Below are 26,340 nucleotides of genomic sequence, written 5' to 3'. Positions count from 1 at the left end.
TGATATGGTTTCAAAGATTTTAGATATAAAAAAAATGTCCTTTGTTACTCGAATCAATTGTAACTGAAACCAAGATAAGTTCATGTCGTTTATACATTTAACATTCAAGAACAAAAAAAAAAAAAAGAGGTAAAGAGGTCTCTTTGTTAGTGCATCAATTTTCACACTCTTTTATATTGTGCAGAAATTCTGTAGATAATTTTCTAAATTTTATTTATTTCATTCTGGATGAGAATCATTGTAAGGTATGTTTATATAAATAACGCTCTTATATTGAAATATTGTTAAAGAGATTTTCATTTTCGTTCCATTTACTTTAATGTCTTTGTAACGGTTATAAAATTACAGAAGATCGGAATTATAATACGAGATTATTATTTTTAAATAATTTTATTTCGGATAGTTGTTTATAATTTTTGAATAATAATGACAACGTTAATATTTTATTTAATTATAATATTAATATTAAAAAAAACAAAAAAAAAACGGACACCACTTTGGGGTAGTTTATTATGAAAGTTTCAAAATAAGAAACAGTTCAAAAGAAGAATTTGAATAAAATTATATACCCACAGGATTGTGTTAGTAGCGAACTCGACAACACGTTTCAGCTGATATCGAAGTCGATAGTTCTTAGGTTCAAATAAAGACAATTACTTTTTTTACGGATTTGAATACTAGATCGTGAATACCGGTGTTCTTTGGTGGTTGGGTTTCAATTAACTACACATCTCATTAATAGTCGAACTGAGACTATGGTGGTTCCGGGAAGTGGCGGATTGTAGTTATAATTAGTGTTTGGGGAAGGAGGATGCTGCTGCTGCAGAAAATTTTTTTCTGGGTCTTTTAAGGTCACTGTTAAAGTTTTCTGTAAAATAAAAGAACCGGAAAAAATGAATCGAATAGAATTAGAATAATAGCTGGAAGCAGGATAAAAATCTAATTCTACGTTTTGTCACATTCAAGAATATGGTACATGGCTTTTAAGCACAATACGCGTAGTAAAAACAAAACTATCTTCCACAAGCACGCTACGGTCAGCACTGTGGGAGCGACAGTGCTCTCTCTCCCTCGTAGCCTCCTATGTGCGCATGCGCAAAACAGCCAAACACCAAGCCGCGAGAACTGTGAAGCGCACATTTTCATACAAAGATTTTTGTATCTTTTTTATAAACTGGGATTTGGTTACTGACATTATGCTTATATAGGATTATATATTGTACAAGTATAAAGCAAGAATTAAAGAAAAAAGGGACTCATTATATTAAATGTTACCGATAATATCAAGTGGAAATAGGGGGTGCTGCAGTTCCACAGTTCCTATATACGAGCCGCTACTGTTCTGTAGGCTTTTATTTTTGTTTAAACTCCGGGACCACCGTTAAGCATTGCTTCAGAGGATGAGATGAATGATTTGTAGCGTGCGTGAAAATGCCGTGCCTGACCGGGATTCGAATCCGCGACCTCCGGTTGAAAGACCTACACGGAGGCCGGCTCGGAAGGTAACAGAAAAATAAAAGATAAAATCATATGAAAAAAGAGGAGAAATATTACTCACCATTACTGAACTCATCTCCTGTACACATTCAAAGCATCTTTTGACACGCTAATTATGTCTCCGGGAATGGTTGCACATTATTAAAAACAATAATAATAATATATTCAAACATATTTACAACTTACTTTAAACATCTGTCAACACAGTGAAAAGTATTGTGTAAAGAGTGCAACAATATTAGGCGTAACATAACAGTTACGTAATAATTTACTTAGTACGTATAAAGAAAAATTGTTTATAATAATAATTTTACTAAAATTAAATAAACCGCAGAACAAAACTGATTTCGAATTTCGTTTAAAAAGTTAAGTTTAATAATATCTACGTTCTAACCATTGGGTTGGTCTAATAGTGAACGCGTCTTCGCAATTCAACTGATTTCGAAATCAAGAGTTCTAAGGTTCAAATCCCACTAAAGACAGTTACTTTTATTCGGATTTGAATACTAGATAATGGATACCGGTGTTCTTTGGTGGTCGACCTGATACTGTACAAGACTATACGTCATTTGCTTTCATACATATCATCCTCTGAAGTAATCCTGACGGTGGTCTGTAGGCTAAACAGAAAAAAAAACTACGTAAGATGCTAGGTTATTTGGATTACTTGATAGTACAGGTACAGAATTCTCGACGCAGATATCGATGATATTTAGATGTTCATTTCCTCTTTTATAATACTATTTTTGTTTTATAAACAATTCTTTATCAAAAACAAAAATATTACATCACATTTTTTACTTTTCCGCCTACGCGTACACACACACACACACAAAATACGTTGATTTATTTTCCTGTTCTTTGCCAATAAGGAAGGATTTATTGTTAATAATAATTGATTGGATATTTATTTAGATGACTTTTTGTCTTTATCTAAATTATACTACGTAGTATTTTAACCTTTATTTATAATAGCAACAACTTTGAATTATTTACAAGGTGTAAATTACTCAATAATTTTATGTATAGAAATTAATATTATTTTAAATACGGTAATAAACAACAAACATAAAACAAAGATTTTAATTCACTACAAATTGAAAACGTAGCTGGCCTCCGTGTGGCGCAATTGGTAGCGTCTCTGCCTCTTATCTGGAGGTTCCGGGTTCGACTCTCGGTCAGACATGGCATTTTCACACGCTGACAATTGTAATTTCTTCTCATCCTATGAAGCATTACCTAACGGTAGTTTTGGAGGCTTAAGAAAAAAACAAAATGAATTCTATACGTGTTGGGTAAAGTTAACAAAAAACACACAGCTAGTATTTGCCAAAAGAAATTGGACTTTATTGAAAGTGTAACAAATGAACTTATGTTATAATCATAATCTTAAAACATAACAGGAAATTATGAAATTAACATAACTTAATAATACTTAACATATCAGCTGAATCAACAAATGAATAATGCTGTTAAATACAAAAATATATGAATAAACCTTTTTTAAATACACAATGTAACAGAGCCGGAAAATAAGAGAACATAAAACACCTTAATTTTATTTAAATTAGATGCTTAAGACATAACATCAATAGAAAGTGGAACTGGAAAACAGTTGCACTACTAACATATACTGTACTATGAAGATTAGCAATGAACAGATTCCATTAGGTTAGGAAACATTGAATGCAATAATTTCAGTATAGAAGGCGTTAAATCACAATATAATCACATTAAAATAAATAATAATATAAATAGAATTTATTCTAATAGTAAGTTTTCTTGAAAATATTAAGTTTCAAAGAAGTACAAAAACATAACTTCATATCAGGAGTAATTTTCTTTAGATTAATTTAAGAGAATATGAATTCAGTGCATGAATAGATAAGAATTAATCTCGGCGATTAACAAGTTAAATTAGATTAAATGATAGAGTTGATTGCAATAAACATTTCAAGTAAAGGTAATTTGCTCTGAGTAACTGACGTTTGAACACGAACGTTTGATGAACAACACGAAATATAATAATAGTTATCAATAATAATATATGAAATATATCGCACATAAGTTTTATAATTCTGAAGTAGTGTTTAAATTAAAAGTAGATTTGATAAGAACGATAGTCTGCATTTAATAACCCATAAAATGGGCTACACATGAACAAGGATAACATAAACGTTTAATATGAATAATTTGCACTTGCCTGTATCACACACAAATATTAGCAAGAGATGAACTCTTAAAGGCAAGTACATATGAATACATATGTAATCCTGGGCGTAGTCCGCACTGGTGTATCAGGAATACAGAGGTGTGATGTGGTTTAGTGGTAGAATGATGCGTAGAGTCTCAGATGTGTAGTGACGAGTTTAGAGATTCTGCTTGAATGAGAATATTACCACAAAGTTTGCAGGAGAGTATGGCCATAGGCGACTGCATTGGTGAGATGTTGGATCTACTCTGGCGAAAAAATGGCGAAAGAAAAAAGGGGGAAACCAGATCCAGGTAGTGGACAGGAGAGAGTGCGTGTAAAAGACAAGAGATGTGTGCATGTGGTAGTTTGGGAACGAAAGAATAACGGGTGTATGAAAATGGTAGTCAAAAATAATTCGATAGATGAATGGACGCGGTCACTAAGGATGACGGAGGAAGGGTCGAACACAAGAACAAATAATAAAACAGGTAGTTTTGACAAACCCAAAAATACGAAACAAAGTGAAATTTAACATTCCTGTAACAAAACAACGGGACCCACCCTAGCTTGGAATTCGTTGAAAATAACGGAAACTTTACGCTAAACGGCGTAAACAATACGAGTAAAATGAAGAAACACACGAATTATTGGGCCGCGAAACCAGCTTAAGTTTACACGAATTATACCAATAAGTTTTTGTTTTTACATGATTGCTCTAACTAAACGGTTGCCCCCAATATCCGGTAGTCCTATTAACCGGAATTCTATTTATAATTAAGATTTGAACAGAAGACGAAGCTTCTATAACTATTTATTATTAGTTTATTAAATTGTGAAATCGGAAGAAAATACATTTCATGGAGGCCTAAATTTATAGTACGCTCTTTTAGTTTTGCTGTGTTCTTTGTGATATTTTAATACGGTTTGTATTTAATGTAATTAAAATTTATTGTTGTTGTCGTTAAAATGATTAATTTAAAAAAAAATGTGATTTTTAATTACTTATTACTAATAATAGTTTTTTCTTTTATAAATTTATTAATTACCAAATACTCAATCAATAAATTCAATGAAGGTACGTATGACGACAAGTTTTTTATTATTGAATTCGCTTTTTACAATAATGTCAATCACATAAGATTTTATCTATAATATTGTAAACAATGATCGTGTAAATTATTAAAAAAATACGTTAATAAGTTTTCTGCTTCTTTATATTCAGGTTTGGTTATCTTAACTATTCCGTATGATTAATAGACTGTAAGTAACCTTATCGCTTTTTTCCGTAATGTTGACCATTAATCAGTAGTTCAACTCCCTCTTTTCCTCGTCACTCTTTTCTCCCTTCGCCTTCAACTAGGGCATTAAACATAGATATCAAGAAATGTGTAGTTCATTCGATACCTTTTCCCTTTGATTACGGTACAGCCAGCCTTACTACGACAATTCTGTACTTGACAATCCCGCGCCGCTTAGCGGTCCAATAGACCAAGCCAGCGGGTTTTAATTTCCTTACATTGTATCTAAAAAGTTTATTATTTTTATTTTATATTTTGAGTTTTCTCATTTACTTTTATTTTTTCGTACATGGTTAGTATTTATATACAGTAAAACCATTCCAAAACGGAATCTGACAGGACCGAGTAACAATTCCGTTTTGAAGAGGTTTCCCTCTTGCAGAGTTTTTAAAAATCGAGCTAATTTATCGTGAGAGGTCCTGTGCTATGAATTATAAAAATGTAAAATGAAGTTAGACAAATATAAACGTTTGGAATAATCCAGAAATTATACTGCATACAGAAAACATTAACCACCAATTTTCAAAAATTGTTCGGTTACACTAAAAGTGTTTTTTATTTTTACAACTTAGTAATTATTCATTTAAAAGTTACATTTAATTAGACGAAACATAGTTAGCCTAAAACACAACATGATTAAACACTAATTCTAAAATAATCAAGTACAGTGTTCTGTTTCAATAATGTACCATTGGAACTATCGTTTTCAATAATATTTCTACCGGTTAACGTATTCTGTCGCAAATCATCCCTGTTTATACGAATTTCGAATTCTTCCATCTGTGGGACCATATCCAATGCTTTTCCGAAATTGTTTATATTGTTTTATGTGTCTTATCCTTATTTGGAGTTTGAACCAAGTTTGGAGTCAAGAATGTGACGGCGTATAATTAGATAAAAACAACAGTTACAATACTGTATTATAATAATAATCTACTGGATTTATAATTTGCATATCGTGGGAACGTACAATATTTGTTTTTAATTTCCTTTCCATTTTATTGGACAAGATTAATAAGTAAAATTAAAAGTAAGCTCTGCTTCCTTTCCGGTTCCGTATTGTGGAGGTTTCCGTCTTAAAGAGATTAATTTTTATAAAAATATATCGGGATTTGAGAAACCGTACGTTTTGAGGAGTTTCCGATTTTTTTTGGAGGTTCCCTTTTGTAGAGGTTTCATTCTAATATATTGTTAAGCTCTTATTCTACGTATTTGAACGATGGAAAAAGGTTTAAACCTCTTTTATATCTACACATGCTCTGGAAATTTAGAAAAAAGTGTTTTCCTCATTTTGGGAGATCTCTTGGTCAAAAGGAAGCATTCGGGTGAAATTAATTTTTAAGAAAGTATTCCCCTTATTGGTGAAAATAAATTTGAAGAAAAAACTTTTTAGAATGGTTTTTTAAATGTTAAGAAAAGTACAGCCATAATTCTAAATAAACAAAGTTGTAATTTTCTAGGAGGTGGTGAACATTTTTGGCTCATTTTTTTTTTCAATACTAAAGAATAGTAAAGGCTAAAAAAAGGTAAGATATTTAAATTTTAAATGCAATGCGAGATTGATTTAGATTTATAATAATTAAAATTTTTTTTTTTAAATTAAAGTCAGTTTTTATAGCAGTTTGAAGGCGTATCGATGTAGAAAATATAAATGCAAAAATCTCCCTGTAACTACTTCCTTGAAGTAAGATATGGTTAAAAAAAGAAAAATATAAAAAACAATTTTTGTTGGAGGGGTGAATATTAAATAAAATTGTTTAGCAATTTATGTTAAAAACCTTCATCTTCTGTAAGAAAATGATTTTGCTTAAATGCCCACTAAAAAATTTTATTTTAACTTGTTAGCAATGAAAAATAAAAACAAAATTACCCAAATTATTTACAGTTTATTCTATTTTTTATTTTTATATATATATATATATATATATATATATATATATATAGTCAACTTTTATCAACAGAATATGGTAATAGTCAATAATGACCAAAACGATTTGGTAAAAGTCCGAATTAAATGTGTTTTCAAGATTTTTTCGGACTTTTACCAAGTAACTTGGTAAATGTTGAGAATTTACCGGTAAAACTTAACATTTACCGGTATTCGGGATTTTACCGTAACATATATATATATATATATATATATACATGCAAATACAACTATTATATATAGTACTGACTATGTTCAAAAACTAAAGTGTGTTCCGGATTATCTGAAATCTATTTTGTTTCTTTTTAATTTCATATTATTTGAGGAATTTAATTTTAACGTAATATAAAGATTATAAACTATTTTTCTAGCTTATTTATTTCAGCTTTAGCACAAAAAAATGTTATCCTACATTTGGTCTTCTGTTTTCTTCGTAGTTTTTTTATTTTTAAAGATGCATTTTAAATTGATTTAGTAATTGTAAAAAATTGTATGGGAAAAGAATTTAGGTGTTTATTAAGAAAAAACGAATAAAATAAATCGTATGAGCTTTACTCTAATAAACAGCGAATAGTAGCCGAGCGAAACCAGTTAGAGTTGCCAAATCTTTATTCATAAGATTTACGTAACTTTTTTACTTTCAGAATTACGGGATAGTACATAGTATATTTTATTAATAATTATCACAAATAACTAGCGCTGCGATATCCGCTGTTGGCGGAGGGAGACAGGTTTATGAATTATCTAGTTATCTAGCTATCATTTAAAAAAAGATTTGAGGAAATCGTTTCAGTGGTTAGGGATGGGGGACTTTGTCAAGGTTTTATATATTTTTTTCCCCATAAAAAATGTGCAGTGAAGTTCCGTTTTTTGCGATATCTTTTGAGAAAGTGGGCGGAGGGACATGCAACCATTGATAAATTATCTAAGGATTATAAGTTATCATTTAAAAAAAAAAAATTGGTGAAATCGATTCAGAGTTTGGGACTGCGGGACTGGGTCAAGGTTTTTCCAATTATTTTAAACGTGTAGATGATGTTCTTTCTTTTTTTTTTTCAATTACGTTATAATGGAATGCGAAAGTTATGACTTACGATATGTTATGAAATATATTATAAATGAGGTAAAAAAGAAAAAATAATAAAAGATAAATAACGTGAAATTGGATTGGTATTTGTTATTAATATAAAAAAAAGTATAAGGAGAATATCCTTTAATAACACTTAAAGAATAGAAACGTTTGATTGACATGTCTCGTTTTAATTGTTGATATTTCTTTTCTTTTTTTTTTCTTTTAATGTTGTTGTTTTGTTTCGTAATGTGTTTTAATTTAATAAATTAATATAATAATCATTTTATGTATTTAATTTTAATTGCATTGAATGTGTTGTAATTGTTTAGCAATGTACAGTTTGCATTTTGTTAAGATGAATTGACGTTAGGAATTTTAATGAATTAATGAATGACTTAAAAGGAAAATAAATATTTAAATGTATGAATTAATAATGAATGACATTTCATATTATAATCTAAATGTTTATATTTAATAAAACTAATCTTTTCACATTTAAAAGAAGTTCAACTTTATATATATATATATATATGTTTTTATATAAAGGTGCTTTTTTCCCTTTGTGTGCGTATGAGCGCGCGCGCGCGCCTCCTATGCGCGCTCGTAAATGTAAATGTGTTTATATATCACGTGACCGTAACTGTATGTAAATATAATTTTTATTCTTATGTTTATGCTACTGTAAATACCTGTTTGATAAGATTACATTGTAATATGTTAGAATGAATTAATAAAATGAAATACTAAATCGCTACGAACGTAACAAAATTAATAACAAGATATGAAAAAAACTGCGAAATATATAACATTACATACTTAAAGTTTCGAAAATATAAATTTCTTATATATTACAATTTAATTACCATAATACTCCGAATTCCTGTAAGATTTTTTATCGCTAATTATATTCTTATTTTAATATCGTAAATGGTAGAATCTTTTATTTTTAAGATCGATAAACCTCCTCGTACGTTCGCCATTCAAACTGCAGTATGATTACATCATAAAATCCTTAATTTTACATCAGAAAAAATCAATTTATAAAGATAAGACCTTTTTAAAAGGTTACATTTAGAACCTAAGTGTTTTTAAAACCTTTGATAAAATTTCAGTCTTTTACCAGGGTACTGGTATCAAATCCAAACTGATTCACATTCAGTTTGTTTGGATGTGAATCAGAAATCTCCGATTGTTATGCGAAAGTTCACCCCGATTTCATTTAGAGTTGGGAGTACGGTCTTCCTCCCTTCTCCTTAAGTGAAGTCCGTTGGGTATGTATTGATAAAAACCCCACCTTCCTGAGGTCGGATAATCACCAATATCGATGGTCCTCGTACATCCAAGCGGAGGGTCATATCACAGGTATTGTTCTCGAAAGTTCGTATGAGCACAGACTGATCTGTCGCGCTCGAAATTAAAACTGGCCGGGCCAGTTTTGAATCGGGTCCATAGGGCTATCTCCGTATGAGTATGTTGCGGCAATAGGACCGTCTATGGAACGATGCCGCCGGGATATGGCCGTCCTTGCTCTCCTGGATATCTTTGTTCTTAGAGGGTACCGTCGTATCTGAGGGTTTTACAATTGAGGCTCTTGCTTTATAATTACCCGTTTTCGAACGGACACGTCTAATCAAATTTTTAAAACCTCTGGTCATGCAGAGGGGCACCTCCACGCGCGTTCCTCACTGGGTTATGGCGACTCCCTTTCTAAAATTTTTCGAGATATTATTCGTAATTGATTAACGAGTTATCTAGAGGGATTAACAGTCAAATTTCAGCAAGCTAATAAACTTTTCAATTTTTCTGTTAGCTTACTTCTACATTTTTTACGACTAAGTCCTGTTGATGCATAACCAGCAAATTTCAGTGGCATTGGTTGGTGGAGTGTATACCCTCAGCTTCTTTCTGGGGGTATGTGTTTATAACCCATTTAATGTGTTTTACGACAAGAATAAATTAGTGTGCTTTTTCAACTCCAATTTTTTTACCCGAAAATATTCTCAAACGTTACTAATAATGCATTTCAGACACCTTTTTTTTTTTCAATTTCCATGTCAGATTTCATATTAAATTATTAAATTTAGCTCGTAATTCTAGTCCCAAAAATATAGTTGGGCTTCATTTTAACTGAAGGCACAGAAATCAGGGTGAAATTTTTTGCCAGCCGACACTCGCTAACGAAGTCTGTTTCTGAACATATGTTGTTTATATGAACTTTTCTCTTTATTTTCACAGGAAGAACATGTATGAAAATGTGTATTATTTTTCTTAAATCATTCTGTAGACACACACACACACACACACACACACACACACACAGAGAGAGAGAGAGAGAGAGAGAGAGAGAGAGAGACAGACACACACACACACACACACACACACACACATACAGATAGACAGACAGACAGAAACAGAGACAGAGACAGAGAGAGAGAGAGAGAGAGAGAGACTGTGAGTGAGTTTGTGTTTCTAAAATGGTGGGCGCCTATACGTTTTCGGATTTTAATTGTAAAACTAAACAAAAAATATCCGTAGGAATAATGGCAATTTCTCCTTCGTTCTCCCCTTCTCCGCCATTTTGTTATTTTTATATAATAATTTATATCTCAAGTTCTTAATATTGAAGGCTTATTATTTTAGAAAATAACATAAATTTTGATAACAGTAATATTTATGGAGATATAACGCCATCTTTATTGAATAATAAACATGGCCGCCATTTTGTAATTTGCGAAGGTATTTAAGTCCTGATTTTTTGTCTAATTTTAAAACTTTATTACAAAGACGCTTACCAAATACTAATGTAATTCCTCTATCTGAACTTGAGATATAAATTTTTATATAAAAATAACAAAATGGCGGACAGTGGGCGAACGACGGAGAAATTGCCATTTTTCCCAAAAATATTTTTTATTTAATTTTACAAGTAGAATCCCAAAAAGTATAGCCAGCCCATCATTTTAGATATCTCAGAGTATATGTAAACATTTCATTCATTTTCAGAAACACTAGGTATAATTGTGTTTTAATTAGAAATATTTTTTACTGCTCTTTTTTCTTTAAAATTTATTGCTGTATTGTTTTAAAATCAGATTTTAACCCATGAAATATTATTATTATTATTATTATTATTATTATGAAATAATTGTAAATTATAATTAATAATTATTATTTCTGCTAAGTAAAAACAAATTGTTAGTATATCATACGTGTCGATTTTATCTGACGAAGAGATATTTAATGCAATAATTTTAATTGTATATGATGTATAATAACGATTAATATATATTCTAATCGTATCTAAGCAGTATAAATGACTGTACCACTCTTTTTAAAACAATGTAAACGGAACTACTGTTGTTTCCGTGTCTAGATAAATATTTTGCTTTGTCGAATTAAGAATTTCGACTTTATTTACTTTATGGTAGGAGTCATAAAATCAGATTAGATATATTTTATTGTGGGAGTATTTTATTATGCCTATCGTTTTAGATTGCACATACCGCTGGTAATAAAACAAAAAATAAATTTATTCTTGTGTGTAAGTATGTATAGTATATGTAAAATGAATGGTGATGAAAGGTAATTGTAATAAAAATGAAGAAAGAAAAATAAGAAAAGACGTTGACAGTTTATGTTAGAGGAAGAAAGAGTTATAATATAATAAAGGGGATGTAAATAGTCGGTAGAAGTGTTGTAAGGGGATGTTATATATTGCCAAAGGCTAAAGTACAGACAGCATTTCATTATAATAGAATACCTGTCTAGATGTACACTGCTTCCTGGTACATGGTTACATCCCCTTTTGTTAAATTCTGGACGGCTACCTGTTTTTACTGTTTATCTCGCCGCCGCCGCCACTGCCTTCACCCTCGCATCCCTTTATATCTACCACTAAGTCAATCCTTCTCACTCTCTCTCATTCTCTCCCTCTTTATCTTCCATCTCCTACCTACATGTCTTTCTTTTACGTACAGGTGTGTGTGCGTTCTTCCATTACATAACACATAGGTTAAACTTTTTGTGAAGGTTGGTTCGTGGAAGATGTGTCGAAAGATATATTACGTTAACATTTTGTGATACAGGTGACACACACTCACACATCCATACATACACACAAACCGCACACTTATAAACCTTATATATATATATTTTTTTTTTCTCTAGTATATTGTAGTGTGTGTTGTATTATAAATGTTGTATCATGTATTTATTCATTCTCCTTTTTCTACTGTCTTTTTATACTTTATCGTATTTCTTTTTATAAATGTTCCTTTTTCTCTTTTTCTTTTTTTCAAAAAGTACTGTCAACACGGGTTTTATCGTAGATCGTAGAGAGAATCAGATGCTTCTTTCCTCGTGGTCATGTATCTGCCTATATGCTAAGACAATTATTGTTAAGTGCGGGTGTTATGAATTGTGCATATAAGTTTCTTTTATGTTAGTAATCTTTCTTTATTACTTTTATTTTACATTTTATTAACATATTTTACTTTTAGTAACTTTTTATTATTTTATTTTAATTTTAATGATTTTATAACAGGTGGTAAAATATGTGTAGGATTAGTCGTAAGAGTAATTGGGTTATATGATTATTATTAATTAATTTTATTTTGTTAAGTAGTTTTTGATTAAATTGATAAATTCTTAAGTGTTTTATTTAATAGTTCGTCTACTTTGGTATGATAATGTTTTTTTTTTTTTTTTTTTTTTTAATTTTGTTTTATACTACAAATAAATTAGCTGTTCTTATATCTTTGCCGGTGAATTTGATGTTTGATCATTTTAGTTTTATTTTATATTACTTTTTTCTGGTAATAAATTTAATTTGTTTTCATTATTTAAATTTATCTTAAAAGAATTTTAAGAATAGATACGTTTTTACCTGATTTTTAACAACCTGGGTCGATATAACGACCTGCGAAGTGTTCAAAAGAAAAAAAAAAATTGAAATAATATTAAAACATTTGAAATAAAATTGTAATTGACATTTTTTTATTACGACTTTGAAAGTAATGAACATGTATTAATAAGGAAGGTGACATAATTTTTTTTTATTATTATAACGACACAGCAACTTTACAATCTGTTCAGCAAGATAATTGAAAAATAAGTGAATAAGATCTATATTTGAATTAACATTAAGTAGTCACAGACCCTTTCTTTCTTTTTCCTGTTTAGCCTCCAGGAATTACTGTTCAGATATTATTTCAGAGGATGAATGAGGATGATATGTATGAGTTTAAATGAAGTGTAGTCTTGTACAGTCTCAGTTCGACCATTCCTGAGATGTGTGGTTAATTGAAACCCAACCACCAAAGAACACCGGTATCCACGATCTAGTATTCAAATCCGTATAAATGTAACTGCCTTTATTAGGATTTGAACGCTGGAATTCTCGACTTCGAAATCAGCTGATGTGCGAAGACACGTTCGCCACTAGACCAACCCGGTGGGTTAGTTATTCTTCGCCTGGAAATTTTACATCGCACTCCAATTTTGTGTGGGTGTAGAGGTCGTGAATTGATGATGTAAGGAATGTTGGAGTTCCAGTAGCGTTCAGTCCGACTATTACCGTAACCACTCAAATTAAACCGAGCCTCATCTGAAAAAAAGTACATTATCCAACACTTGAATCCTCTCTCTAACAAACTGATTAAACCATTGTCAGTAGTGGAGCCTAGCACCATAATCGACCGGATGTAATTCATGTGATACACGAATTCTATGTGGCTATAAGTTAAATAGCCGGGTAGCTTTAAAGGCAGAGATATTCCTTTTTGTTACGCAAGTTTTAGTTGATTTGTTAGGTGAATTTATAAAGCTTACCGTAACATCTTCCAAAGTTTCGTCATTATGTACTGAACGTTTCCGGCTGTGTCTCTGATTGCTCTATATTTCTTTATCAAACAATGAATTGAAGATTTATTTGGTACATTCTTACTCAGAACTGCAATTGAAAAGATTCTTGGAGCAAAATAAAAATTTAGTTGTTAAATAATTTTCCACAATAAAAATCTTTTCTTTCTGTTCAAAACCATTTCTTCTTAATAAAGAACACAGACAACCAAAAGTAACTGTCTCCACAAAAAAAAATTATATCAGCTGATTATAAAACAACAATTGTTATTGCTGCCAACGTCTTCATCCGAAATTATTGTATTAACTTTTCTAAAAAGTATTTTGCTTGGGTTGCGTTTTAAAACAAACCCCAGTATAAACACTGCTTATTCAAAATGAAAAAATACATTTTTTAAATTTATTAAAACAACCATTCCTGTCTGAAGTTACTATTACTTGAAAACTGGCGTTAAGTGGTTTAAAAACCACTCAAATTGTTGATGGGAATACAATATTATTTATGAGATAATTTACAAGTTGTATTTGTAATATTTTTCTCAGTATGTTTCAAAAGTACGTAAAACCCAGTTAAATTGAAAAGCAGATTGAGAAATAATTAAAAGTGATCAATAAAGGGAGAATACTTTCTTTGGTTTTACTTTTTTTTTTTTATTAATTTTTGAAATTCTGTGGTTGAATGAAAATTTATGAGTTAACAAAAAATTGGTTAAGGAATAAACTTCTGTTAACTTTTCGGTGAAAATATAAAGTAGCGTAATATAGAATTTTGTATAATTACTTTTTTTTTCACTTCACTACATTTCAATTATTTTTGTAAAAATAAGGAAAAAAACAAATTATCTGGTAGTAATCATTTTTACTTCATAATATTAATTAAAACTGAACACTTCTGGGTATTTTAAAGTATATTACAAAAACAAAAAAACAACATATTTTACTTGATGTCAAACATAAATAAAAATAAATCGCTAAATAAAAATAAATTCTTGTATTAAATCTACTTTTAAAATTGTCATATTTATACATGATCAAATTCATGTTATCATACAACTTGTCATTACACCGATCAAATTCAATCGTTTTTTCGGAATTAAATATTTAGTATTTTTTTTTTTTTTAAATTTAATTAAAACAAATACTCTATAAATGCAATATTGGAAATATATTGTAAACTGTACATGACAGTTTGACAAGGAAAACCTCATGTCAGTAAAATATTTAAAACAATACTAATAATAATAAATAAACAAGTTTATAAATAAAACAATAGATTCTCTTGCTTAAACAAAATAGATATGAAAAAAATTGTGTAAATTGAAATCTCGGTTATTAATATTTTCATTATTATTGTTATTATTATTATTATTAATATTTTTCTTTTTTTAAAACATCGTGTAGTTCTTTCGCCAATCTGTAAATAACTAAACCAGATCAATAATTTTTTTTTCTGACAGTTCCTAAATGTATTATTAATATTACCTTCTTTTTTTTAAAATTTACTTATCTATATTAAAGGAAATAAAATTAATGTTTATTTACCAGTAATATATATATTTTACTCGAATGGAGAGGAAATTTAAAGTTTAACAATCTTATATGTATGTTTTAACGTTGTTAGTTCAATTGTAATAAATTCCATAAAAATAAGTTTTCAATTTATTAACTTCAGTCGCCTCAAACGTTTAAGAAAATAAGAATATTTTTTAAAACTAATTTATTAGGTATCAACTATTGGTTATTGAAAAGATGATAAAAAAAGCCGACAAAGGTATCCGTAAGTTTCCTGGCGCTTTGCATTATATTTAGCAGAAAAATTTAATGGAAATAATACAATAAAATTAACTAGTGAAGAAAATTTTATTTTATTTTAAATAAAAATTGTAAATATTAATTATTCTGACAGGGTGAGAGGTTATGGTCACCATGGGTTCCCGTATCTCAGTTTTACTTAAGAGGTAAAATGATTTTTTTTAGCATACTTCTGTAGTATGTCTCAGGACAGACTATCCTGGAGAATGCTGTTTTTTAATACCTGTCAATAGACAGTTCCTGTAAAGAAGAAGAATTCATTAGTTGCATAATTTTTTTTTGTCGGAGAAAGGGAAAGAAAGCTCTACCAGCCACCGTCCGCCAGCACAGACGGTAGTGTTGGGACCTCACCGACTAAAACCCCTCCCACTCGACAACACGCGAAGACTGGACCCTCCAAGAAGCATAACACAGTCTCCGGTGTGACTTGCAGGATCGACTGCCAGAAGGAGATAGCGAAACGGTGAAGTCATACAGGGCTCAACGAAGGAACGCCCATCCGAAACCGGACCGGACGAAACGTAACTTACCCACCGCAGGCCGTCCATCCATTCCGAATTTGCCTCCCTCTCCCCGGCGGTGATACTCATCAACATGATCCGAGCAGCATGTTTGTTAGTCAGAAAATGACATCCCAACCCCGTAGGGGAAGACACCCGCCTAGTGACGTTCCTTGCCCTGTTGGGAGTCAGAAAGTGACAGCAGGAATTCAGTGGAGTCCAACGGACATTAACAAAGAACGCACATCCACGTCAATACGCGTAAGGGCACTCCCTACTCCCGCAGGCTGTCTCCCCTATTCTACCCTTCAGCTACCATTCCCACGATAATATTCCTCACCTTCTCAGAAATAGCGTTCCACTTCTCGACTTAGTTGAGAATGATACTAACAATGTTATTCATGCCTAGAAATCTCTTCACAACCACACATCGCACCCTTAAATCCGTTCATCAATCGCATGAAAAAATCACGTGCTCGACATCATCAAAGGTGATCTAACCGGTAGTTACCGGAGGCTAAACAGGAAAAAGAAAAGATGATAAGATATACTCTGAAATTTTAATGTTCTCTGTAAAAAATACATAAGTCTAAAATCTTAAAAAAAAAAAATTATAGGAAATTTTGAGAAATTCAGCTAGTAAATTTTACAAACTAATGTTCATGCCTTTATGCAAATATATTAAACTAATACCTATTATGTTTTTTATATATTTTTTTTTTAATATGCAACTTCGGATTATGTTTATATTGTTATTTATAATCTAATTTTTTCGTTTTTATTTTGCAGGTGAGTTGGTAACATTGTTAATCTACCGCCGGTCGACACTAATGTGACGGTCAGTTCTTTTTTTATTTATTTATAATTTCTTAAATTTTAATTCTCAAGTATGTACAATACAAATATGTTTTTGTTGATTAATTTTCATGTTTTTTACTTCTAAATTACTTGATAAAATTTACTGTTTGTCCAGGTGGGAAAGAGCATTGATATCGTTTAAGTTTTTCTATTCTACATGTAATCTTATAAAGAGTGGTACAGTACTTTTTACTATATGTATACGATTTTAGGTGTTATCTTATTAATTTTCATATACCACACACTATCAGATATGTTACACATAATTAAATATTTTATTTTATCTTATTTTCCATCATTCATTATTTCTATATTTAGTTCAATTAATAAATTAATGAATTGTATTAATTGTCATCATTAAACAATTACAGTAATACATTTTCTGAATTAAAAGAGTGGTATTTAACGTAATTAATGTGTTGTGTTTTGAAAGTAGTGATAAATATCGCGTTATAAATAATTAAATTGTAAATGACGTAATATTATTCAAAAAAGTCTATTTTTTACCTACCGGCTGGTCTAATGTTTAACTCTTCATCGCAAATCATTTTTTTAACAGCCGATTTTCGAAATCGATAATTCTGAGGTTCAAATCCTAATAACGTTAGTAGCTGTTATATGGATTGGAATACTACACAGTAGATGCCATTATACTTTGGTGTTAGTTAGTTTTTTTAAAAATTGATTGTAAAAAAAGGAAAATATTTTTTTATAGAAAAAAAAAATCATCGGGTTAGTCTAGTGGTGAACACGTCTTTCCAAATCAGCTGATTTGGATGTAGAGAGTTCCAGCGTTCAAGTACTACTAAAGTCAGTTATTTTTATACGGATTTGAATACTATCGTGGATACCGGTGCTCTTTGGCGGTTCGGTTTCAATTAACCACACATCTCAGGAATGGTCGAACTGAGAGTGTACAAGACTACGATTCATTTACACTCGTACATCCTCATTCATCTTTTGAAGTAATATCTGAACGGTAATTACCGGAGGCTAAACAGAAAAAGAAAAATTTACGCTTTAGATATTGTTTTTTACGTTACTCCGTTTGTTTATCTTAATTTTGTCTGTAAGAATCTTTTCTTATATATTTTCTTTCTAAATACGCTCTTAAATATTTGATCGTAAGTTGATTTTCGTGGAATTTATTTTTTTATATTTCTTACCAGAGGTCCAAACATGATAATATATAGGAAATAGCTGGATCACATTCATCAGTCAGTCCTGTCTTTTGAAAAGTTATGCGATTCGCTAATAATATCGATTATTTGCTGCTTGGTATGATCGATAGTTTTGTTTCGTATTTATTTCATAGATTAAAGTTTATCTTAGCGTTATTTGTTAATTCAACCCAGAATGAGTAACATTTTTTGTTCACAATTACTCAGTCATATCGTAGTTTTCTCAGAATCTTAAAATATAAAAATTAAATGTTTTCAGGATTCAAGTTTTTTCTTTATGTGTATATCTTAAAGGTTATTTTTTGTTCAAATCTAATTATTTAGAACTGTTTACATTATATTAAATAATATTTCGTAATGTAAATTCTTTTCTCTGCCTGTTATTTTATTGGAGACATCTCTTTTATATCCAGATAATTTTATTTTCTTTCAAAATACGTAATAAAATTCACCTGTTACTTAAAAAAAAATTATCTAACAGTTTTATATAAAGTAATTTCCTTTTTGAAAATAAACCATTATCAATTATAAAATAAATTTAAAATGTTAAAGTATAAATCGTGCTGAGAAGCACTGAACCGTAAACGAAATACTGAAAGCAATTTCCGGACTTAAAAAGAAAAGCAATATGAAATAAAAGATGAGATTCCTTTTGGAAAATCCGTACGTAATTTTCACGCTACGTTTACGGTATTAAAATATGTATATGTTTAATTCCCTTTGCTAATCATCTTAATTATTATTTTTCAAATTGTTATATCGGTTATAGTTATCTATTTCAGTGAATAAGATTTTTGGTTTAAGTTTATATAGAACCCAAAAGTATTATTATTGTTAAAAGAAATACTGTGATATTTTTATTTACAAGGTGTTAATAATGTATGGAAACCATTAAATAACTTTTCAGTCGTTAAAGATAGAAAAATTAAATTCATAAAATTGTTCTAGATCAAAATATTTTTTTTTTTTAAGTATCACATCCCCAAGCGTTTTCCTCATATGAGGACAACGCAGCCATTTAAATAACAAGGTGAGAATTGTAATATATTATTGAGAAAAATAATTTGTCGTAAAAACTTTCAGGCTAACCTAAAAAAATGACCATTTAATATTTTTTTAGCTAATTTCAAAAGTTTTCTGCACTGCAAGTCCCAAACAGTGATCTCATATCGAAAAATAAATCGTTAGGAGACAGGAACATTTGCTAAATCATTTTTCTATGTTAAATGGTTGAAAAGTAATTTCACGGTTACCATATTTCATGAATATCCTTTTCTTTTTTTCTCTTTTTTTTTTCATAAATATCCTTTTCATTCTTTTTCCTGTTTAGCCTCCGGTAACTACCGTTTAGATAATTCTTCAGAGGATGAATGAGGATGATTATGTATGAGTGTAAATGAAGTGTTAGTCTTGTACATTCTCAGTTCGACCATTCCTGAGATGTGTGGTTAATTGAAACCCAACCACCAAAGAACACCGGTATTCACCATCTAGTATTCAAATCCATGTAAAAATATCTGGCTTTACTAGGACTTGAACGCTGTAACTCTCGACTTCCAAATCAGCTGATTTGGGAAGACGCGTTAACCACTAGACCAACCCGGTGGGTTTCATGAATATCCTGTATATATATATCTACACAAATATATAATATATTAATAAATTTATAATTAACCAGTTGATACATTTTTGCTTTGTGAGCGCGTGTAAAATTTTATTTGTTTCAATTTATTATACCGTGTGTTTCAAAATGATTATCGTTGTTTTAAAGCTATGTAATATTTCTCAAGTTTCACATACATTGAATAATTATACATGAAATAAAAACGCAACTCAAAGAGTTTTAGCTGTGTGCAAGTCAATAAATTGTTTCCTATATCTTCCGTATGAAAGCGCTAGTAACAAAGATGACGAACTCCCTACAGAAAGCATTCTGTTTTTTGCAGTATGCAATGTTTGAATCTGTAATTACAATTTAATGTGCGTTCTGTTGTTCCGGAGTGACAATAATATTCGTAGATGGTATAAATAATTTGAAACCGCTGGCTTTGTTTGTAAAAGGTTAGAGTACGAAACTACCGAGTGTGTCGTCCGAGTGGGCCGTTCTTTATCACGGAAGCAAAGTTTTTCTGGAACGAACTATCTTCAGCTATACCACTTTCCTCAACTTCAATACGACCACAGAATTTTATTTGGCAACAATATGGTGCGCCTTCTCCCTGGCATAACGCTGTACGTGATCGGTTGAATCAAATTCTCCCCGATCCCTGGATCGATCGTCGGGGACCAGATGACAGGGTTTGTTTGCTGTGGGTTTTACATTCGCCCGATCTGACCACGTGCGATTTTTTTCTTTGGGGGTTTATAAAGGATCTAGTTTATTATTAAAAACTATTTAAGTTTCTCTTTCATTTCATATATAATTTATTAATTTACGTAAAACTTAATAAATATTACACAACTTTTAAAACCCCGATGTTCATTTTAAAACATTCTGTATTATGTAAATCAAATTATATGGCTCGGCAGCTGCGATATTTCAAATGCAGTATCGTATCGATTAAAATGCGATGAATTTCTTGGTCAGCTGCTGACGTTAACAAAAATATATAAACTCAGCTTTATTGCAGGACAATTATTCATCACTAATTCATTGTACTAGTAAGTAAACGTCTTTACTCATTGGTTGAGCTTTAGTAGATGATAGTAACTTATTAGAATTGATCTTATTTTTTTAATCGATTGCTAAAATTTAGCCCATAAAAGTATATTGACAAAAAAAAGTTACGCAGTATAATTCTGATTCAATTGTTCGTATTTTCCAATTCAATTCGTATGGATTTGAATGGTTTTAATCCTGTTAAAGTAAGGGCAAATGATTTCTGATATTATTCATATATATATAGAAAATAGTAGTCTTCATAACTTCGTGATCACATTTTAAGGTTTTTTTTTTTTTTTTTTTTTTTTTTTTTAATTGGCATGATTCCAATATCATTTGCCGGATTGAGACACGAAAAGTTTGATATACTATTTTCAGTATTTCTCGAATTTATATACTACACTATTTTTTTTACAGTGGGATTTAAAATTTAATATAGTGGATTAGAATTTTTGGAAGTACCTCCTTTTATCAGATCCCACTCTTGTTTCTTTCCCGTAAAAATAAATTTCATATTTCTATACTGTAAAAAGTAATTTTAACTTCGAGCTATTGTGCGTAGAGCAACACGCTTCCATAAATACAGCTTTTGTAATTAGTCACGTATTCATCAATTTGATAGTTTATGATAGCGTATGACTAATACAGAGTATATTGCATTTGATACCAACGAAAGAGATATTTTTAACTTTTTATTACCAGTATTGTAACAAAACACCGCAAAATAACTTGCGGAATCCTATTTTGTAGAATTTAATTGGCGTACATTTATGAGGTTAGGGATCCATCCAAAATAATTTTTTTTAAGCAATAATGAAATCTATCCTTTTTTTGGATTACACTTTGATGTCCTTTTTCATTCCTTTACATTCTTTGCAAATCATTTACTTTAATCATTTCTCTTGTATCTTAAATCCTGTGTAATTTATTTCACTCATTACATCCTTCAAGTTAACTTATTCTCCTTCCGTTTTTTCTAGGAGTTTAGCACTTCAACGAAACGGCGCTATCGAATCCTGTTTGTTCTAACATCTTAATTATACTCGAGCTTCTCCCCTCGTCAACAGTCTCTCCTTCCATCAATATTTGTCACGTTATTTTAGGTCTCTGAATCTTCTCTATTCTATAATAGTATCGTTTCTCAAATTATCTCAATCCAACATCACCTTTTCCTTATTTGAATTTATTTGCCATAATCCATAATTAATACAGAAAATCATTACATTACTAAGTGTTATAAAAAGAATAACAGGTCAAGAACCAACAAAACAAGTTACATTATTCCTTGGAATCGTATTTAAAATCGTTCTAGCTTAAGTTTACGGTAATGTAAACTTATAGAGAATTTAATTTAATAAGTCTTTAATAGAGACTTTTAAATAATAGTCTTTAATAAGTTGAATAAAACAATTGAAAGTTAGAAAAGCTGGAATTTTATTTAGAAACAATACGCTAGACCAAAGTGCATTATACATACCAGTTTATAATAAATGTTAAAAATTATCCCGCCATTTTCAACGTTTCTAATTATAAATGAACTGCTCCAATTTAAGTAGACGTTAGTTACATAAATTTTCTCAGAATTAAATTCTCTATAAAATTAACTAGAAAATTTTATTTGTTTATTGGTAAATAAATAATTATTTTATTCCAGTCCTAAAAAAAGTATATTTTCCGACAGAACTTTTTCATGTTTTACCACGTTTTTCTTAAAACCTAAGTGAGATAGAGGTCTCAGACAACTTTTATTAAATTTCTTAGATAAAACATCATAAACGGTCACCAAATTTGTCCCTCGATTTGTACGACAAAAATTTTAGTACCGTTTAATTTCACAGAGGGAGGAGAAAGCAGGGCTAACTGTTTTGCGAGCGAAATACGGTTTAATAAACCGTATTCTGACCTTTTTTTTAATTTTTGGTTAGAGAATCATCTCCCGAGAGATTGCCGGCAATTTGGAATCACCTTTTGTGTGTGTGTGTGTACATATATATTAATATACATATTTATGTATATGTATATTATATGTATATACATATATAAAATCGTAAATGTTTTTCTGAAATCAACCCCGCCTCTTAAAATTAATTAAAATGTATGTTTTTATCTTTTTATCCTCTATTTCCCTTCGGTTTAACTAATTTTTTTTTTGTATTTTATACATCGTATATGCACGAGTACGATGTTTAAAACTCCGAAAAACATATAGCCGGATAGTACTATAAAAAAATGACAGGAATTTTCCAAAATTGTAAACCCCGGACCTTGAACGCAGAAATATTTTTTTTATGTATTTTCTTTCTTATTTTAGCCTTTATTGAAGGGAGTGTGTGATTTAGTGAAGACTTTACTTAAGGAAATTTGTTAAGCGTATTAACCTATAAACCAGTGATTTTTAACCGCACCCCTGGTGGTGCGGGAGAAGCCTCTAACAATATACATATATTATTTTTACGATATTTTAAAAGTATGTATTTGAATTTTCGATGACATCAACCAATTGTTTTTTGTTTAAAAACGGTTAGGTAGATTTGGCTGCGTCTGCTCCCACCCCCTTACTCTCTACCTGAGTCTATTATTGTTTCTGCGTCATCGCCAGTTTGTTGAAAAACCTCTTGAGACGGACACGTGTACGCATTTAAGCATCCGATTATTTACATTACTTACCTATTTAATACATTCGTATTGATCAGTGATTCAAGCCCAAATAGGATACATCGAATACACAGCATATTGCACAAAACATATGCCACAATTTATTCATCCGTGTTATATAAAACCGTTTTATACGAGGATTGGGTGTATTTTTGTTATTTTTTATACGTTATTTCTAAATAATTTAATTGATTATAGTGAACCCTGATATGTCAACAAAAAAAAACGCCAATTGAACGACAAGTATGTTGCTTATGGATTCACTTGTACAACAGAAAAAGATGGTACGCATCGAAATGTATTTTTCAATGGGGTGCGGAGACCTTTTTTCAGATTCAAAGGGGTACGGCTCACTTAAAAGGTTAAGAAACACTGCTATAAACGAATATTTTTAGAAAAAATCTTTTTCTTAAACTTTGTTCCTAAACTTTATAAAAAAAATATGGATTTATTTTTTGCGTTTTGGTTCAAACTCTCTTATTTTTTTAATATTAATAGCCGAGAAAGTCATATAATACTTCACCAGTTTTTTTAACGAAAACTAATGTGGTATATATCATACACAATTGTAATATACAGTGTCCCATATATAACGCAACCCAACCTTATATTGGAGGTATTGAAATAATAAAAAGGCATGTGTAAATGTAAATGTAATTTTTATTATTACCATCCATTACCTTACATTTAGAGTAAATGTTGGAAGTGGCCGCCATCTTCTTGAATACAAGTTTCAATTCTTTTTACAGCGTTTCTTGCAACTTTTTTCAAAGTTTGTGGCTGGTTATTTAATACAGCTTGTTCAATATTGACTTTCAATCGTTCAAGTGTTCGTGGTTTGTTGCTGTAGGTTTTTTCTTTGAGGTAACCCCGTAGAAAAAAATCCGCCGCAGTCAAATCTGGAGATCTTAGTGGCCACAAGCGTCGACCGATAACACGATTACCAAAGAATTCCTCGACGAAATCAGAAGTTGAACCTGCGTAGTGCGATGTCGCACCGTCATGTTGTAGCCAGCAGTGTCTGTCTTCCTCTTCCAAGAGTGCGATGAACTGAAATAAAATATTCTGATATCGTTCTGCATTAATGGTGTACTCGAAAAAAATAGACCGATTATTTTCTTCCGCGATATCGCGCACCACACGCCCAATTTCTGCGGGTGTAATTGTTTTTCGTGATAAACGTGTGGATTTTCAGCACTCCAAATTCTACTGTTTTGGCTGTTTACGTAGCCATCCAAATGAAACCGTGCTTCATCTGTGAAAAATAACGAATCCATAAATTAATTCCTTCACGCAGAAATCGACGGAACCATTGACAATATTGTAGCCGTTTTTCTTTGTCGGGCTCAAGAAGTCGATGAACCGTTTGAGTGTGATAAGGTCGTAATTGTAATTGTTTGGTCGCCCGATGTACAGTCGATTTAGACAAATTAATTTCAGCAGACAAACGTCTGATCGATTTATTTGGCGAGGCGAGTAACCGGTCTTTGATTTCAGCGACTGTATTTATATTCAACACTGACGCAGATCTTTTGTGTTCCTTGTTATTAACAGGACCGGTCTCTCTAAATTTTGCAACTAACCTTAATACTGATGTTTTGTTAGGAGCTGGTTACTTATGGCAAAACAAAGATTTGACGTACTTCAGTACGACTCAACAATGAAAACACGTTCATCTGGCGAAAATACCATCTTGTTTCTAGCAATACACTGAACGTTATGATTGCATTGTTGTTACTATCGGTAGTGTTCTACTGCGTCGCTGCGATGTTCAGATGTTGGACGAGTCCATTTCAGTAACGAGTAGGGGAGTGAGCTTGACTTTTGAAATTTCATGGATTAGTGATTGATGGGTTGCGTTTTAAATGGGAAACCCTGTATATAATTTATTTCGTCGTTAAGTAAAAAAAACAAAAAAAAAACGTCTAAAATCGGTTTCAATAAAAAACCCACCGGGTGGTCTAGTGGTGAACGCGTTTTTTCAAATCAGCTGCTTTGGAAGTCAAGAGTTCCAGTTTTCAAGTTCTAGTAAAGGCAGTTACTTTTATACGGATTTGAATATTAGATCGTTGATATCGGTGTTCTTTGGTGGTTGGGTTTTTTCAATTAACCACACATCTCAGGAATGGTCGACCTGAGACTGTACAAGACTACTACACTTCATCTACACACATTCATCCTGTGAATTAATTCCCGTAGACTAAACAGTAAAAAGAAAGAAAGGTTTGAATAAAAAAAAGAAATGATATCATGTTTAGTAGCTATATTTAAGAAAAAATAATACGTACTCTAGCATTCAAGAATACTACTATTCACTAGTAGTCTCTTTACAAGTTTTTCTATTTGTATTTTTTATAAATCGCAGCTTTTATTTGCGTTTCCTTATAAAATTTTTTTTCACACTTCGAATTTTTATCAATTTGTTTTTGGATAATTTATATATGGATAAGTAAAAATATGTTTAATTTCTGTTTAAATCCAATGTTTTGAAATTGATTCGAAATTAAATTCACTCGTAATTTCGTGGTAATTTTATTTTTACTGTCGACCTGAAAACTTTTAAATTAAAAAAAGAATTAAAAACAGAAGTATTATTACAATTTTTCTTTTGAAGTGTATTTTTATTTAATTTTATTTGATTGTAAGATTGTTGTTTGTCTATTTAATTCATTTTTTTTCTTCAGTTGTAAATATTCGTGAAATTTTGTTGATTTGTTTTATAGTTATTATTTTTAAGATTTGTTCAGTCTTTAGGAAGTTGTATAATATAATTTGATAAATTCAACATCAGCAAACACATTTTACCCTCTTTTTTTTCTCTCTCT

The 26,340-nt window shown here is 30.6% G+C and overlaps 1 protein-coding gene across 4 annotated transcripts in view; it reads left to right on the top strand.

Annotated features, from left to right (window-relative positions):
- ASPP (Ankyrin-repeat, SH3-domain, and Proline-rich-region containing Protein) overlaps nt 1-26,340 on the top strand; it is a 1,120,014-nt gene that overhangs the window by 501,066 nt on the left and 592,608 nt on the right. The window contains exon 2 of one of the 4 annotated variants that reach the window (XM_075377014.1): nt 16,949-16,997. The exons of the other annotated variants lie outside the window; for them this stretch is intronic. The gene's annotated coding sequence lies outside the window, so the exon portion shown is untranslated. The remainder of the gene's footprint in view (nt 1-16,948; nt 16,998-26,340) is intronic. 4 annotated transcript variants of the gene reach the window in all.

The sequence above is a fragment of the Lycorma delicatula genome, chromosome 10 (assembly GCF_047948215.1).
Source record: "Lycorma delicatula isolate Av1 chromosome 10, ASM4794821v1, whole genome shotgun sequence".
NCBI lineage: Eukaryota > Metazoa > Arthropoda > Insecta > Hemiptera > Fulgoridae > Lycorma > Lycorma delicatula.
This window is presented reverse-complemented; position numbering and strand designations above follow the sequence as displayed.